This window comes from Oncorhynchus mykiss, chromosome 1 (genome assembly GCF_013265735.2).
Source record: "Oncorhynchus mykiss isolate Arlee chromosome 1, USDA_OmykA_1.1, whole genome shotgun sequence".
Classification (NCBI taxonomy): domain Eukaryota; kingdom Metazoa; phylum Chordata; class Actinopteri; order Salmoniformes; family Salmonidae; genus Oncorhynchus; species Oncorhynchus mykiss.
This window is the reverse complement of record NC_048565.1, coordinates 42,366,376-42,384,209: the sequence shown is the minus strand read 5'-3', so window position 1 is coordinate 42,384,209 and position 17,834 is coordinate 42,366,376. Positions and strand designations below refer to the sequence as shown.

General features: G+C 43.4%; 1 protein-coding gene across 1 annotated transcript in view; it reads left to right on the top strand.

Moving 5' to 3' along the window:
* The window catches only part of LOC110532319 (thromboxane-A synthase), a 110,061-nt gene that overhangs the window by 77,215 nt on the left and 15,012 nt on the right, over positions 1 to 17,834 (top strand).

Here is a 17,834-nt window from a genome sequence, read left to right as displayed (position 1 = left end):
GGGGGAGCAGGAGGCTTTGGGCTTTCTCTGAACCTCTGCCCACAGCTCAGGTCAAAGGTCAAAACATCACTCATGCTGAAATGTGAACTCATTTGGCACAAACTCTATTGTGCATCGCTCAGACATAGGCTACAGGCTGATTTCTGGGGGGTTATTCTTCATAACGAGCAGGGAGAGAAACCACAAGAAAGAGACAGAGAAACTGTGAGCGACATATAGAGAGAGACAGATGGAGAAAAGCAGTGAGAGAGAGAGAGAGAGGTAGTTGCCAATGCTCCTTGACACACAGCACATTTGAATAAAAACTCCACTTTGTCCATGGCTGCCAACAGAGGCTCATCTTAACACACTCCCTTTGTATTCATTGGTGGACACCTTTGCAACGGAAAACGAAAACAAGCGTTTCTTATTGGACAAGTACTAGGTAGTCGCTCCTCATTTCAGCCTGTTTTCTTCTGTTAGCCTCAGGGTTCCCAAGGCGTTCTGAACTACATGATAAACACTGCATCGTATGGTTCAAATATCCCCTACTCATGTCTCTCATCTTATTGCCGATGTTAAACATATGTATCCAGCCCGACAACAGAGAAACTCATTCCGAAAAAATTATATCTATTTCTTTTAGTTGCGGCACGAAAATAAAATGGTCATCCCTCAGAAATGATATAACCCGATATTGACACATGATCGTCACAAGGCTAGGAGAACAATGCTGGGGGCAGTTAAAGCAGCAGTGATCCAATTTGATCTGTTTGCGGTTCCAAGGCTGCTCCCACATAAAGGTATCGCTTTCCGAATGGGAAATCACTAGTACTCTCTCTAACACAGTCAGGGGTCTTACAGTGCCTGCGAACTACAGTGTACCGATAATACGTTTCCTTTTGGTAGAGTCCATCCATATACCATCAACTGTGCTGTCGAAGCAACAATCTGAACATCCTCTGTGCACTTGGTCATGTTTTATGGCAGGTTTCATATTTAGAGAATATAACAGAATAACTTGTATTTATTGATATTGAGTGCCCGAGGAAGTGGTCTCCCTTCATTGAGCTGCAGACAAAGTCCATGTTCCTGTTCTGGTCCAAGGTGTGTGAATCCAGGCTACAGCATTCTATTTTTGGGGTGATCCTGTGCTCTCTACAGGGCTCTCACCAGTTAACTCCAGTAAGGCAGCAGCAGCAGCTGGTATTTCTGCTCTCTCCTATCATCTACCGCTCTACGCAGCTTTTCTATTCTCTTTTCAATAGACTGGATGAAACGAGGACCGGGCTGTGTGAACATCTCTCCTTCCTTTCCTCTCTCCCTCCTTAACATCCTTCCCTTCCTTTGGGTCATTGTTCAGATGATCCTGAAAAGCCACTGTCCTCTTGATTACTTGAGGACGGGGGGGGGGGGGGGGGTGGTATGGGGGTATGGAGAAGGAGAGACAGAGGGCTTTGAGTAGGGCAGCATAGAGCCTCTCATCTCTATCACTAAGACTCCCTGACCCTGAAACCTGACCTCGCACTAGTAGAGAGAGAAGGAATGAGGGAGAGAGGGATGAAAGAAGATAGGGGGGAAGTAGTGAGAGAGAGAGAGGGAGAAGGAGGTCAGAAAAGTATTTATACTTAGAGCAAGGAAATGGTTAAAGGGAAGGTGGGGGTGGAGGAAGAACGAGAGATGGATAGGGAGAATCAGTGTGGAAGAGGGAGCGAGGTAAAAGGAAATGGTTAAAGGGAAGGTGGGGGTGGAGGAAGAACGAGAGATGGATAGGGAGAATCAGTGTGGAAGAGGGAGCGAGGTAAAAGGAAATGGTTAAAGGGAAGGTGGGGGTGGAGAAAGAACGAGAGATGGATAGGGAGAATCAGTGTGGAAGAGGGAGCGAGGTAAAAGGAAATGGTTAAAGGGAAGGTGGGGGTGGAGGAAGAACGAGAGATGGATAGGGAGAATCAGTGTGGAAGAGGGAGCGAGGTAAAAGGAAATGCTGATATGAATCTGAACCTTCAGATTTCTGAATCACCTTGTGTTGAATGCTTGTTGCACACAGTGTTGATTGAAAGAGGGCTGGTTGTGTGTGAAGATGCAGGTGGTAATAGATATAGAGGACCAGTATAGATACAGAGGATTGAAGATGGTGTGTGTGTGTCTGTATGCATGCATCCATGTGCATGCGAGCTATCACATTTGTGTGTGTGTGTGTCTGTCTGTATCTGCGCGTGCATGTGTGCGACAGGACTGTCCCTGCAGTCACGTTTCTTTGTGCTCGCTGATCAGCAATGTCTCAGAGAGGTAGATAGAGAGGGAGACAGAGAGGGAGAAAGCGAGAGAGAAAGAGAGGAAGAAAGCGAGAGAGAAAGAGAGGGAGACAGAGATGGAGACAGAGAGGGAGACAGTGAGGGAGAAAGAGAGGGAGACAGAGAGGGAGAAAGAGAGGGAGAGAGAGAGGGACACAGAGAGGGAGAAAGAGAGGGAGACAGAGAGGGAGAAAGAGAGGGAGACAGAGAGGGAGAAAGAGAGGGAGAAAGAGAGGGAGACAGAGAGGGAGACAGAGAGGGAGAAAGAGAGGGAGACAGAGAGGGAGACAGAGAGGGAGAAAGAGAGGGAGACAGAGAGGGAGAAAGAGAGGGAGACAGAGAGGGAGACAGAGAGGGAGACAGAGAGGGAGAAAGCGAGAAAGAAAGAGAGGGAGACAGAGGGAGAAAGAGAGGGAGAAAGAGAGGGAGACAGAGAGGGAGAGAGAGAGGGAGACAGAGAGGGAGAAAGAGAGGGAGAAAGAGAGGGAGACAGAGAGGGAGAAAGAGAGGGAGACAGAGAGGGAGAAAGAGAGGGAGAAAGAGAGGGAGACCGAGAGGGAGAAAGCGAGGGAGACAGAGAGGGAGAAAGCGAGAGAGAAAGAGAGGGAGACAGAGAGGGAGACCGAGAGGGAGAAAGCGAGGGAGACAGAGAGGGAGAAAGCGATAGAGAAAGAGAGGGAGACAGAGAGGGAGACAGAGAGGGAGACCGAGAGGGAGAAAGAGAGGGAGAAAGAGAGGGAGACAGAGAGGGAGACAGAGAGTGAGACAGAAAGGGAGAAAGCGAGAAAGAAAGAGAGGGAGACAGAGGGAGAAAGAGAGGGAGAAAGAGAGGGAGACAGAGAGGGAGAGAGAGAGGGAGACAGAGAGGGAGAAAGAGAGGGAGAAAGAGAGGGAGACAGAGAGGGAGAAAGAGAGGGAGACAGAGAGGGAGAAAGAGAGGGAGAAAGAGAGGGAGACCGAGAGGGAGAAAGCGAGGGAGACAGAGAGGGAGAAAGCGAGAGAGAAAGAGAGGGAGACAGAGAGGGAGACCGAGAGGGAGAAAGCGAGGGAGACAGAGAGGGAGAAAGCGATAGAGAAAGAGAGGGAGACAGAGAGGGAGACAGAGAGGGAGACCGAGAGGGAGAAAGAGAGGGAGAAAGAGAGGGAGACAGAGAGGGAGAAAGAGAGGGAGACCGAGAGGGAGAAAGAGAGGGAGATAGAGAGGGAGATAGAGAGGGAGACAGAGAGGGAGAAAGAGAGGGATACAGAGATGGAGACAGAGAGGGAGACAGATAGGGAGAAAGAGAGGGAGACAGAGAGGGAGACCGAGAGGGAGACAGAGAGGGAGAAAGAGAGGGAGACAGAGAGGGAGACAGAGAGTGAGACAGAGAGGGAGAAAGAGAGAAAGAAAGAGAGGGAGACAGAGAGGGAGACAGAGAGGGAGAAAGAGAGGGAGAAAGAGAGGGAGACAGAGAGGGAGAGAGAGAGGGAGACAGAGAGGGAGAAAGAGAGGGAGAAAGATAGGGAGACAGAGAGGGAGAAAGCGATAGAGAAAGAGAGGGAGACAGAGAGGGAGACAGAGAGGGAGACCGAGAGGGAGAAAGAGAGGGAGAAAGAGAGGGAGACAGAGAGGGAGAAAGAGAGGGAGACCGAGAGGGAGAAAGAGAGGGAGACAGAGAGGGAGAAAGAGAGGGAGACAGAGAGGGAGACAGAGAGTGAGACAGAGAGGGAGAAAGAGAGAAAGAAAGAGAGGGAGACAGAGAGGGAGACAGAGAGGGAGAAAGAGAGGGAGAAAGAGAGGGAGACAGAGAGGGAGAGAGAGAGGGAGACAGAGAGGGAGAAAGAGAGGGAGAAAGAGAGGGAGAAAGCGATAGAGAAAGAGAGGGAGACAGAGAGGGAGACCGAGAGGGAGAAAGAGAGGGAGAAAGAGAGGGAGACAGAGAGGGAGAAAGAGAGGGAGACAGAGAGGGAGAAAGAGAGGGAGAAAGAGAGGGAGACAGAGAGGGAGAAAGAGAGGGAGAGAGAGAGGGACACAGAGAGGGAGAAAGAGAGGGAGACAGAGAGGGAGAAAGAGAGGGAGACAGAGAGGGAGACAGAGAGGGAGAAAGAGAGGGAGACAGAGAGGGAGAAAGAGAGGGAGACAGAGAGGGAGACAGAGAGGGAGAAAGATAGGGAGAAAGAGAGGGAGACAGAGAGGCAGATAGAGAGGGAGACAGAGAGGGACAAAGCGAAAGAGAAAGAGAGGAAGAAAGCGAGAGAGAAAGAGAGGGAGACAGAGATGGAGACAGAGAGGGATACAGAGAGGGAGAAAGAGAGGGAGACAGAGAGGGAGACCGAGAGGGAGACAGAGAGGGAGAAAGAGAGGGAGACAGAGAGGGAGACAGAGAGTGAGACAGAGAGGGAGAAAGCGAGAAAGAAAGAGAGGGAGACAGAGAGGGAGACAGAGAGGGAGAAAGAGAGGGAGACAGAGAGGGAGAGAGAGAGGGAGACAGAGAGGGAGACAGAGAGGGAGAAAGAGAGGGAGAAAGAGAGGGAGAAAGAGAGGGAGAAAGAGAGGGAGACAGAGAGGGAGAAAGAGAGGGAGAAAGAGAGGGAGACAGAGAGGGAGACAGAGAGGGAGACAGAGAGGGAGAAAGCGAGAGAGAAAGAGAGGGAGACAGAGAGGGAGACAGAGAGGGAGACAGAGAGGGAGAAAGAGATGGAGAAAGAGAGGGAGAAAGAGAGGGAGACAGAGAGGGAGAAAGAGAGGGAGATAGAGAGGGAGAAAGAGAGGGAGATAGAGAGGGAGATAGAGAGGGAGACAGAGAGGGAGACAGAGAGGGAGACAGAGAGGGAGACAGAGAGGGAGAAAGAGAGGGAGACAGAGAGGGAGAAAGACAGGGAGACAGAGAGGGAGAAAATGAGAGAGAAAGAGAGGGAGACAGAGATGGAGACAGAGACAGAGAGGGAGAAAGAGAGGGAGATAGAGAGGGAGAAAGCGAGAGAGAAAGAGAGGGAGACAGAGATGGAGACAGAGAGGGAGAGAGAGAGGGAGACAGAGAGGGAGACAGAGAGGGAGACCGAGAGGGAGAAAGAGAGGGAGACCGAGAGGGAGACCGAGAGGGAGACAGAGAGGGAGAAAGCGAGGGAGAAAGAGAGAGAGAAAGACGGTGGATTGAGAGCTCAGGCTGATCCTTGAGAAAGGCTGGGGCTTAATATCTTCCCCAGCCAGTCAGTCATCCTCCTGGCTCTTACAGTGTGTGTGTGTTCTACTGGGGCCAAACACGGGTCTCAGTACTGACGTCCGGCCCTGTCCCATAGGGTCATCACTATTGAATCTCTATTGAATCATTCATGCCCACATAATTCTCCCCCTGACGGCTTTGCACAGGGAAAGGCAACAATCTCCCTGAGTCCCTGTGATACATTGAGTAAACAGCCATTGATAACATATTTCTGTCCTGTCTAAGAGTTGTCTGAATATCTGTTTTTGAAATGTGGCCTGCTGCGTAGCTACAGTATGTCATGGAGGATGGAAAAGAGTTTAGCATCCATGTAAAGGGATTTAGTTTATTGCTGTGTGTACACAGTATATACAGTTGAAGTCAGAAGTTTATGTACACTTAGGTTGGAGTCATTAAAACTCGTTTTTCAACTACTCCACAAATTTCTTGTTCACAAACTATAGTTTTGGCAAGTCGGTTAGGACATCTACTTTGTGCATGACACAAGTCATTTTTCCAACAATTGTTTACAGCCAGATTATTTCACTTATAATTAATTCACTGTATCACAATTCCAGTGGGTCAGAAGTTTACATACACTAAGTTGACTGTGCCTTTAAACAGCTTGGAAAATTCCAGAAAATGATGTTATGGGTTTAGAAGCTTCTGATAGGCTAATTGACATAATTTGAGTCAATTGGAGGTTTTCCTGTGGATGTATTTTAAGGCCTACCTTCAAACTCAGTGCCTCTTTGCTTGACATCATGGGAAAATCAAAAGAAATCAGCCAAGTCTGGTTCATCCTTGGGAGCAATTTCCAAACACCTGAAGGTACCATGTTCATCTGTACAAACAAAGCAAGTATAAACACCATGGGACCATGCAGCCGTGGTCGTAGCCCTCCGAGACGCGTTCTGTCTCCTAGAGATGAACATATATTTTTTACCCCACAATTTTGTAGTATCCAATTGTCAGTAGTTACTGTCTTGTCTCATCACTACAACTCCGGTACGGGCTCGGGAGAGACGAGGGTTCAGAAACCCAACCCAACCAAGCCGCAATGCTTCTTAACACAGCGCGCATCCAACCCGGAAGCCAGCCGCACCAATGTGTCGGAGGAAACACCGTGCACCTGGCAACCTTGGTTAGCGCGCACTGCGCCCGGCCCGCCACAGGAGTCGCTAGTGCGCGACGAGACAAGGATATCCCTACCGGCCAAACCCTCCCTAACCCGAACGACGCTAGGCCAATTGTGCGTCGCCCCATGGACCTCCCGGTCGCGGCCGGCTGCGACAGAGCCTGGGCTCGAACCCAGAGTCTCTGGTGGACCACTGCGCCACCCTGGAGGCCCCTAGATGAACATATTTTCTTGTGAAAAGTGCAAATCAATCCCAGAACAACAGCAAAGGACCTTGTGAAGATTCTGGAGGAAACAGGTACAAAAGTATATATATCCACAGTCAAATGAGTCCTATATCGACATAACCTGAAAGGCCACTCAGCAAGGAAGAAGCCATTGCTCCAAAACCGCCATAAAAAAAGCCAGACTACAGTTTGCAACTGCACATGGGGAAAAAGATCGTACTTTTTGGAGAAATGTCCTCTGATCTGATGAAAGAAAAATAGAACTGTTTGGCCATAATGACCATCGTTATGTTTGGAGGAAAAAGTGGGAGGCTTGCAAGCCGAAGAATGCCATCCTAACCGTGAAGCACGGGGGTGGCAGCATCATGTTGTGGGGGTGCTTTGCTGCAGAAGGGACTGTTGCACTTCACAAAATAGATGGCATCATGAGGCTGGAAAATTATGTGGATACAGTGCCTTGCGAAAGTATTCGGCCCCCTTGAACTTTGCGACCTTTTGCCACATTTCAGGCTTCAAACATAAAGATATAAAACTGTTTTTTTTTGTGAAGAATCAACAACAAGTGGGACACAATCATGAAGTGGAACGACATTTATTGGATATTTAAAACTTTTTTAACAAATCAAAAACTGAAAAATTGGGCGTGCAAAATTATTCAGCCCCTTTACTTTCAGTGCAGCAAACTCTCTCCAGAAGTTCAGTGAGGATCTCTGAATGATCCAATGTTGACCTAAATGACTAATGATGATAAATACAATCCACCTGTGTGTAATCAAGTCTCCGTATAAATGCACCTGCACTGTGATAGTCTCAGAGGTCCGTTAAAAGCGCAGAGAGCATCATGAAGAACAAGGAACACACCAGGCAGGTCCGAGATACTGTTGTGAAGAAGTTTAAAGCCGGATTTGGATACAAAAAGATTTCCCAAGCTTTAAACATCCCAAGGAGCACTGTGCAAGCGATAATATTGAAATGGAAGGAGTATCAGACCACTCCAAATCTACCAAGACCTGGCCGTCCCTCTAAACTTTCAGCTCATACAAGGAGAAGACTGATCAGAGATGCAGCCAAGAGGCCCATGATCACTCTGGATGAACTGCAGAGATCTACAGCTGAGGTGGGAGACTCTGTCCATAGGACAGCAATCAGTCGTATATTGCACAAATCTGGCCTTTATGGAAGAGTGGCAAGAAGAAAGCCATTTCTTAAAGATATCCATAAAAAGTGTTGTTTAAAGTTTGCCACAAGCCACCTGGGAGACACACCAAACATGTGGAAGAAGGTGCTCTGGTCAGATGAAACCAAAATTGAACTTTTTGGCAACAATGCAAGACGTTATGTTTGGCGTAAAAGCAACACAGCTCATCACCCTGAACACAGCATCACCACTGTCAAACATGGTGGTGGCAGCATCATGGTTTGGGCCTGCTTTTCTTCAGCAGGGACAGGGAAGATGATTAAAATTGATGGGAAGATGGATGGTGCCAAATACAGGACCATTCTGGAAGAAAACCTGATGGAGTCTGCAAAAGACCTGAGACTGGGACGGAGATTTGTCTTCCAACAAGACAATGATCCAAAACATGAAGCAAAATCTACAATGGAATGGTTCAAAAATAAACATATCCAGGTGTTAGAATGGCCAAGTCAAAGTCCAGACCTGAATCCAATCGAGAATCTGTGGAAAGAACTGAAAACTGCTGTTCACAAATGCTCTCCATCCAACCTCACTGAGCTCGAGCTGTTTTGCAAGGAGGAATGGGAAACAATTTCAGTCTCTCGATGTGCAAAACTGATAGAGACATACCCCAAGCGACTTACAGCTGTAATCACAGCAAAAGGTGGCGCTACAAAGTATTAACTTAAGGGGGCTGAATAATGTTGCACGCCCAATTTTTCAGTATTTGATTTGTTAAAAAAGTTTGAAATATCCAATAAATGTCGTTCCACTTCATGATTGTGTCCCACTTGTTGTTGATTCTTCACAAAAAAATACAGTTTTATATCTTTATGTTTGAAGCCTGAAATGTGGCAAAAGGTCGCAAAGTTCAAGGGGGCCGAATACTTTCGCAAGGCACTGTATATTGAAGCAACATCTCAAGACATCAGCCAGGAAGTTAAAGCTTTCCAAATGGACAAGCATACAAAGTTGTGGCAAAATGGCTTAAGGACAACAAAGTCAAGGTATTGGAGTGGGCGTCACAAAGCCCTGACCTCAATCCTATAGAAAATTTGTGGGCAGAACTGAAAAAGCATGTGTGAGCAAGGAGGCCTATAAACCTGACTCAGTTACACCAGCTCTTTCAGGAGGAATGGGCCAACATTCACCCAACTTATTGTGGGAAGCTTGTGGAAGGCCACCTGAATAATTTGACCCTAGTTAAACAATTTAAAGGCAATGCTACCAAATACTAATTGAGTGTATGTAAACTTCTGACCCACTGGGAATGTGATGTAAGAAATAAAAGCTGAAATAAATCATTCTCTCTGCTATTATTGTGACTTTTCACATTCTTAAAATAAATTGGTGATCCTAGCTGACAGGGAATTTTTACTTGGATTAAATGTCAGGAATTGTGAAACTGAGTTTAAATGTGTATTAAGGTGAATGTCGACTTCCGACTTCAACTGTAGTATAGACAGTATTATAGTTGTATTACTTTACACATTGGCAGCTAAAAGTGGAATTGCAGCATGATAGTCAGGAAAGATACAATAACCCAAAACAGTACCTGTAAGATATCAGGAAGAAAGGGAGTTGTTCTAGAGAACTAAATGATCTACTGCACTGGAGTGATTGAGAGAAAAAGAATGCTGCTGTCTTCACAAGGGCCCCATAACAAAGCAAGAGCTTGTGGGACAAGAAGGGATTTAATATGCCAATGTTAGATTGCCTTAAACAAAATGTTTTGAGTAACTCTGCTGCTCTCTCTCTCTGACTGATGTGTGCTGAATGTCAACAGCTATCACAGTTAACAACCAGCACGCTCTACAGCTGTGGCAACGGAGTTCTCTCTCTCTCTCTCTCTCTCTCTCTCTCTCTCTCTCTCTTTTCTCTCTCTCTCTCTCTCTCTCTCTCTCTCTCTCGTTCCCTCTTCTTTTTCTCTCGGTCTGTCCTCACTAAATACTGTCTTTAGCTTGCGTAATGAGGGAGAGAGATGTGACACTTCTGCCATTCTGTGAGCAGTAGATCATACGGAGGTTCAGGCTGCCTTCCCTGTGGTGTCTTCTCAAGGCAATGATAGCATTACAGTTGCTTATTCTTTCAAACAGTTCCTCACAACATACTGTTCTACAGAATATATTTTCCGTGATACTTTGAGATGGAATATAGCATGCTGGGATGTATTTCATAGCAGTAAGCAATAGTGTGTGCCTTGCTGTAGTATAAGCATAATAGACAGTAGTATAAGGATAATAAACAGTAGTATAAGCATAATAGACAGTAGTATAAGCATAATAGACAGTAGTATAAGGATAATAGACAGTAGTATAAGCATAATAGACAGTAGTATAAGCATAATAGACAGTAGTATAAGGATAATAGACAGTAGTATAAGGATAATAGACAGTAGTATAAGGATAATAGACAGTAGTATAAGCATAATAGACAGTAGTATAAGCATAATAGACAGTAGTATAAGGATAATAGACAGTAGTATAAGGATAATAGACAGTAGTATAAGCATAATAGACAGTAGTATAAGCATAATAGACAGTAGTATAAGGATAATAGACAGTAGTATAAGGATAATAGACAGTAGTATAAGGATAATAGACAGTAGTATAAGCATAATAGACAGTAGTATAAGCATAATAGACAGTAGTATAAGGATAATAGACAGTAGTATAAGCATAATAGACAGTAGTATAAGCATAATATACAGTAGTATAAGCATAATAGACAGTAGTATAAGGATAATAGACAGTAGTATAAGGATAATAGACAGTAGTATACGCATAATAGACAGTAGTATAAGCATAATAGACAGTAGTATAAGCATAATAGACAGTAGTATAAGCATAATAGACAGTAGTATAAGGATAATAGACAGTAGTATAAGCATAATAGACAGTAGTATAAGCATAATATACAGTAGTATAAGGATAATAGACAGTAGTATAAGGATAATAGACAGTAGTATAAGCATAATAGCCAGTGGTATAAGCATAATAGCCAGTGGTATAAGCATAATAGACAGTAGTATAAGCATAATAGACAGTAGTATAAGGATAATAGACAGCAGTATAAGCATAATAGACAGTAGTATAAGGATAATAGACAGCAGTTTAAGCATAATAGACAGTAGTATAAGCATAATAGACAGTAGTATAAGGATAATAGACAGCAGTATAAGCATAATAGACAGTAGTATAAGGATAATAGACAGTAGTATAAGGATAATAGACAGTAGTATAAGGATAATAGACAGTAGTATAAGGATAATAGACAGTAGTATAAGCATAATAGACAGTAGTATAAGCATAATAGACAGTAGTATAAGGATAATAGACAGTAGTATAAGCATAATAGCCAGTGGTATAAGCATAATAGACAGTAGTATAAGCATAATAGACAGTAGTATAAGGATAATAGACAGCAGTATAAGCATAATAGACAGTAGTATAAGGATAATAGACAGCAGTTTAAGCATAATAGACAGTAGTATAAGCATAATAGACAGTAGTATAAGGATAATAGACAGCAGTATAAGCATAATAGACAGTAGTATAAGGATAATAGACAGTAGTATAAGGATAATAGACAGTAATATAAGGATAATAGACAGTAGTATAAGGATAATAGACAGTAGTATAAGCATAATAGACAGTAGTATAAGCATAATAGACAGTAGTATAAGGATAATAGACAGTAGTATAAGCATAATAGACAGTAGTATAAGGATAATAGACAGTAGTATAAGCATAATAGACAGTAGTATAAGCATAATAGACAGTAGTATAAGGATAATAGACAGTAGTATAAAAATAATAGACAGTAGTATAAGCATAATAGACAGTAGTATAAGGATAATAGACAGTAGTATAAGGATAATAGACAGTAGTATAAGGATAATAGACAGTAGTATAAGGATAATAGACAGTAGTATAAGGATAATAGACAGTAGTATAAGGATAATAGACAGTAGTATAAGGATAATAGACAGTAGTATAAGGATAATAGACAGTAGTATAAGCATAATAGACAGTAGTATAAGGATAATAGACAGCAGTTTAAGCATAATAGACAGTAGTATAAGCATAATAGACAGTAGTATAAGGATAATAGACAGCAGTATAAGCATAATAGACAGTAGTATAAGGATAATAGACAGTAGTATAAGGATAATAGACAGTAGTATAAGGATAATAGACAGTAGTATAAGGATAATAGACAGTAGTATAAGCATAATAGACAGTAGTATAAGCATAATAGACAGTAGTATAAGGATAATAGACAGTAGTATAAGCATAATAGACAGTAGTATAAGGATAATAGACAGTAGTATAAGCATAATAGACAGTAGTATAAGCATAATAGACAGTAGTATAAGGATAATAGACAGTAGTATAAGCATAATAGACAGTAGTATAAGGATAATAGACAGTAGTATCAGCATAATAGACAGTAGTATAAGCATAATAGACAGTAGTATAAGCATAATAGACAGTAGTATAAGCATAATAGACAGTAGTATAAGCATAATAGACAGTAGTATAAGGATAATAGACAGTAGTATAAGGATAATAGACAGTAGTATAAGCATAATAGACAGTAGTATAAGCATAATAGACAGCAGTATAAGCATAATAGAAAGCAGTATAAGCATAATAGACAGTAGTATAAGCATAATAGACAGTAGTATAAGCATAATAGACAGCAGTATAAGCATAATAGACAGTAGTATAAGCATAATAGACAGTAGTATAAGCATAATAGACAGTAGTATAAGGATAATAGACAGTAGTATAAGCATAATAGACAGTAGTATAAGCATAATAGACAGTAGTATAAGGATAATAGACAGTAGTATAAGCATAATAGACAGTAGTATAAGCATAATAGACAGTAGTATAAGGATAATAGACAGTAGTATAAGGATAATAGACAGTAGTATAAGCATAATAGCCAGTGGTATAAGCATAATAGCCAGTGGTATAAGCATAATAGACAGTAGTATAAGCATAATAGACAGTAGTATAAGGATAATAGACAGCAGTATAAGCATAATAGACAGTAGTATAAGGATAATAGACAGTAGTATAAGCATAATAGACAGTAGTATAAGCATAATAGACAGTAGTATAAGGATAATTGACAGTAGTATAAGCATAAAGACAGTAGTATAAGCATAATAGACAGTAGTATAAGCATAATAGACAGTAGTATAAGGATAATAGACAGTAGTATAAGCATAATAGACAGTAGTATAAGCATAATAGACAGTAGTATAAGGATAATAGACAGTAGTATAAGCATAATAGACAGTAGTATAAGCATAATAGACAGTAGTATAAGGATAATAGACAGTAGTATAAGCATAATAGCCAGTGGTATAAGCATAATAGCCAGTGGTATAAGCATAATAGACAGTAGTATAAGCATAATAGACAGTAGTATAAGGATAATAGACAGCAGTATAAGCATAATAGACAGTAGTATAAGGATAATAGACAGTAGTATAAGCATAATAGACAGTAGTATAAGCATAATAGACAGTAGTATAAGCATAATAGACAGTAGTATAAGGATAATAGACAGTAGTTAAAGCATAAAGACAGTAGTATAAGCATAATAGACAGTAGTATAAGGATAATAGACAGTAGTATAATGATAATAGACAGTAGTATAAGCATAATAGACAGTAGTATAAGGATAATAGACAGTAGTATAAGGATAATAGACAGTAGTATAAGCATAATAGACAGTGCACACCTCTGAAATCCAAGCTCTCCTTTGTAAAAGCCTGCTACTGTATTATTGCTATGAGTGTGGTGTGGCCTGTAACCTGCCATTACAACCTCTATCTATATCATCTATCCTTCTCCCTCCATGTATAGAGTGGACCCAGGGGCCGTTCTGATGAATCCAGTCCAACATTGGGCTGCTCTGTGGTTATTGACTCCATCAGAGGCAGAGAGGGGAGGTTGAGTGGTGCTGGGTGATGAGTGAAATAGACCCATTAGAGAAGCTGGGAGTTCACAGCCCCATAATAGGGATGGTCAGAGGAGTGGAGCGTTATCATAGCAATAGAATTACTAGAAAGGGGATTTGTGTCTCTGTGTTCTGTGATGGGTGGACCAGCGGACATGTTGAGTGTACCCCTGAGTGTTCCAGGCAAATTGCTGGGGTCTGAAGGGCTTGGTTTGTTCTAGTTAATTCTATTTCTTTGGTGTTAACATACCTTTGAGTTGAGATGGATTGGTTAGCAATGAATGTCTCTCTCTCTCCATCGCTCTCTCTCTCTTTCTCTCTCTCTCTCTCTCACCAGGTGATAAGTATCCAATCAATTTCCTACCAACACTTTCAGCAATTAGTCAAACTAATTAACAATTTGGCCAGTTCCACGACTACCCCAAGTAAAATTGAAAAACGGGCTGAAGTGTTTTGTTTCTCATTTCACCGTCTCGTGCTGTCATTGTGGCCCTTTGTAGCCAAGTTGGTAGAGCATGGTGCTTGTAACGTCAGGGTAGTAGGTTCAATTCCAGGGACCACCCGTACGTAAATATCTATGCATGCGTGGTTGTAATTCGCTTTGGATAAAAGCACCTGCAGAATGGCATTTATTATTGTTGTGTTTAGGGTTATGTTCTTTTACTGTGAAATCAAATCACATATTTCACATCATTATTGGTATTTAGATTGATGGAGAAGATTAGGATTAACCAGTTGTGATATATTAGTTCTGTTAAATCACACAGAGAGATTCTCTGTGGTTTGCTTTGTGTTTGCATAGAGCACAGACATGCTCTCTCTCCCCTATCCTTCTCTCTCCCTTATCTGAACCCCCCCAAAATTAAACGTCCTCTCACTGTCAACTGAGATTATTTTCAGCAAATTTAACATGTGTAAATATTTGTATGAACATAACAAGATTCAACAACTGAGACATAAACTGAACAAGTTCCACAAAAGTAACAGACATTATCTAGTGTGGCCACCAGCTGCATTAAGTACTGCAGGGCATCTCCTCCTCATGGACTGCACCAGATGTGCCAGTTCTTGCTGTGAGATGTTACCCCACTCTTCCACCAAGGCACCTGCAAGTTCCCGGACATTTCTGGGGGGGAATGGCCCTAGCCCTCACCCTCCGATCCAACAGGTCCCAGACGTGCTCAATGGGATTGAGATCTGGGCTCTTCGCTGTCCACGGCAGAACACTGACATTCCTGTCTTGCAGGAAATCATGCACAGAACGAGCAGTATGGATGGTGGCATTGTCATGCTGGAGGGTCATGTCAGGATGAGCCTGCAAGAAGGGTATCACATGAGGGAGGAGGATGTCTTCCCTGTAACGCACAGAGTTGAGAATACCTGCCATGACAAGCTCAGTCCGATGATGCTGTAACACACCGCCGCAGACCATGATGGACCCTCCACCTCCAAATCGATCCTGCTCCAGAGTACAGGCCTCGGTGTAACGCTCATTCCTTCGACAATAAACGAAATCTGACCATCACCCCTGGTGAGACAAAACCGCAACTCGTCAGTGAAGAGCACTTTTTGTCCTGTCTGGTCCAGCGACGGTGGGTTTGTGCCCATAGGCGATGTTGTTGCTGGTGATGTCTGGTGAGGAACTGCCTTACAACAGGCCTACAAGCCCTCAGTCCAGCCTCTCTCAGCCTATTGCGGACAGTCTGAGCAGGGATTGTACGTTCCTGGTGTAACTCGGGCAGTTGTTGTTGCCATCCTGTACCTGTCCCGCAGGTGTGATGTTCGGATGTACCGATCCTGTGCAGGTGTTGTTACACGTGGTCTGCCACTGTGAGGACGATCAGCTGTGTGTCCTGTCTCCCTGTAGCTCTGTCTTCGGCGTCTAACAGTACGGACATTGCAATTTATTGCCCTGGCCACATCTGCAGTCCTCATGCCTCCTTGCAGCATGCCTAAGGCAAGTTCACGCATATGAGCAGTGACCCTGGGCATCTTTCTTTTGGTGTTTTTCAGAGTCAGTAGAAAAACCTCTTTAGTGTCCCAAGTTTTCATAACTGTGACCTTAATTGCCCAACGTCTGTAAGCTTTTAGTGTCTTAACGACTGTTCCACAGGTGCATGTTCATTCATTGTTTATGGTTCATTGTACAAGCATGGGAAACAGTGTTTAAACCCTTTACAATGAAGATCTGTGAAGTTATTTGGATTTTTATGAATTATCTTTGAAAGACACAGTCCTGAAAAAGGGACGTTTCTTTTTTGAGTTTATCTCTCTCTCCCCTAGCTCTCCCTCTCTCCCCCTATATTTCTCTCTCTCCTATTTCTCTCTCTCTCCTATTTCTCTCTCTCTCTCCTATATCTCTCTCTCCCGTCTCTCTCTCTCCCCTATCTATTTCTCTCTCCTGTCTCTCCCTCTCCCATCTCTTCTCTCTCTCTCTCTCTCTCTCTCTCTCCTATATCTCTTTCTCCTCTATCTATCCCTCTCTCTCTCTCCTATATCTCTTTCTCCCCTATCTATCCCTCTCTTCTCTCTCTCTCTCTCTCTCCTATCTCTCCCCTCTCTATTTCTCTCTCTCTCTCCCCTATCTAATTATCTCTCTCCCCTATCTAATTATCTCTCCCCCCTATCTCCCCCTCTCTTCTCTCTCTCTCTCTCTCCCTATCTCGTATATCTCTTTCTCCCCTATCTATCCCTCTCTCCTCTCTCTCTCTCTCTCTCCTATATCTCTTTCTCCCCTATCTATCCCTCTCTTCTCTCTCCTCTCTCTCCCCTATCTATTTCTCTCGCTCTCCCCTATCTAATTCTCTCTCTCCCCTATCGATTTCTCTCTCCTATCTCTCTCTCTCTCTCCTCTCTCTCTCCCCTATCTCTCTCTCTCTCCTATCTCTCTCCCCTATCTAATTCTCTCTCTCCCCTATCTATTTCTCTCTCCTATCTCTCCTATCTCTCTCTCTCTCCTCTCTCTCTCATATCTCTCTCCTATATCTCTTTATCCCCTATCTATCTATCTATCTATCTATCTATCCCTCTCTCCTCTCTCTCTCTCCTATATTTCTTTCTCCCCTATCTATCCCTCTCTTCTCTCTCTCTCCTATCTCTCTCCCCTATCTATTTCTCTCTCTCTCCCCTATCTAATTCTCCCCCTCCCCTATCTATTTCTCTCTCCTATCTCTCTCTCTCTCCTATCTTTCTCCCCTATCTATTTCTCTCTCTCTCCCCTATCTAATTCTCTCTCTCCCCTCTCTCTCTCTCATCTCTCTCTCTCCCCTATCTCGCTCTCTCTCCTATCTCTCTCTCTCTCTTTCCTCTTTCTCTCCCTTTGTTCCTTGCTATTAGAAGACAATGCAAACCGACAGTCATTGCATTTGTGTATTAACAATCCCCCAAAGCCACATATCTTGTTTGAACATATACGCCTCTATCACTATCAATAACCATAAGTAACCGTTGCCGTGGCAACTCCGCCTGCAGGATACAGCGGAGATAAGGGGGCCGCGGTGCGATCACTTCGATGAGGCTGTGTGTGTTTGTGTCTGTGTGTGTGTGCGTGTCCAACGCACCTATGTCTCAGAGCCTCCCCAGGCCCTGGCCTTCAAATGGGGGCAATAGAATGTAAATAAACCGGAAAGACTGGGCGGCAGGGCCAGACACAGAGGCTGTGTCTCAAATAGCACCCTATTCCATATAGTGCACTACTACTGGTTAAAAGTAGGCACTATATAGGGAATATGATGCCATTTGGGGCGCAGCCACACTGTGTGGTAGTAGGCCACAGGACATGAAAGCTAGAGCCACTGAGGCAAACTAGGCATGAAAGGGAGGGTTACAGCTCCCATATTCAACACAGTAATGACTTGT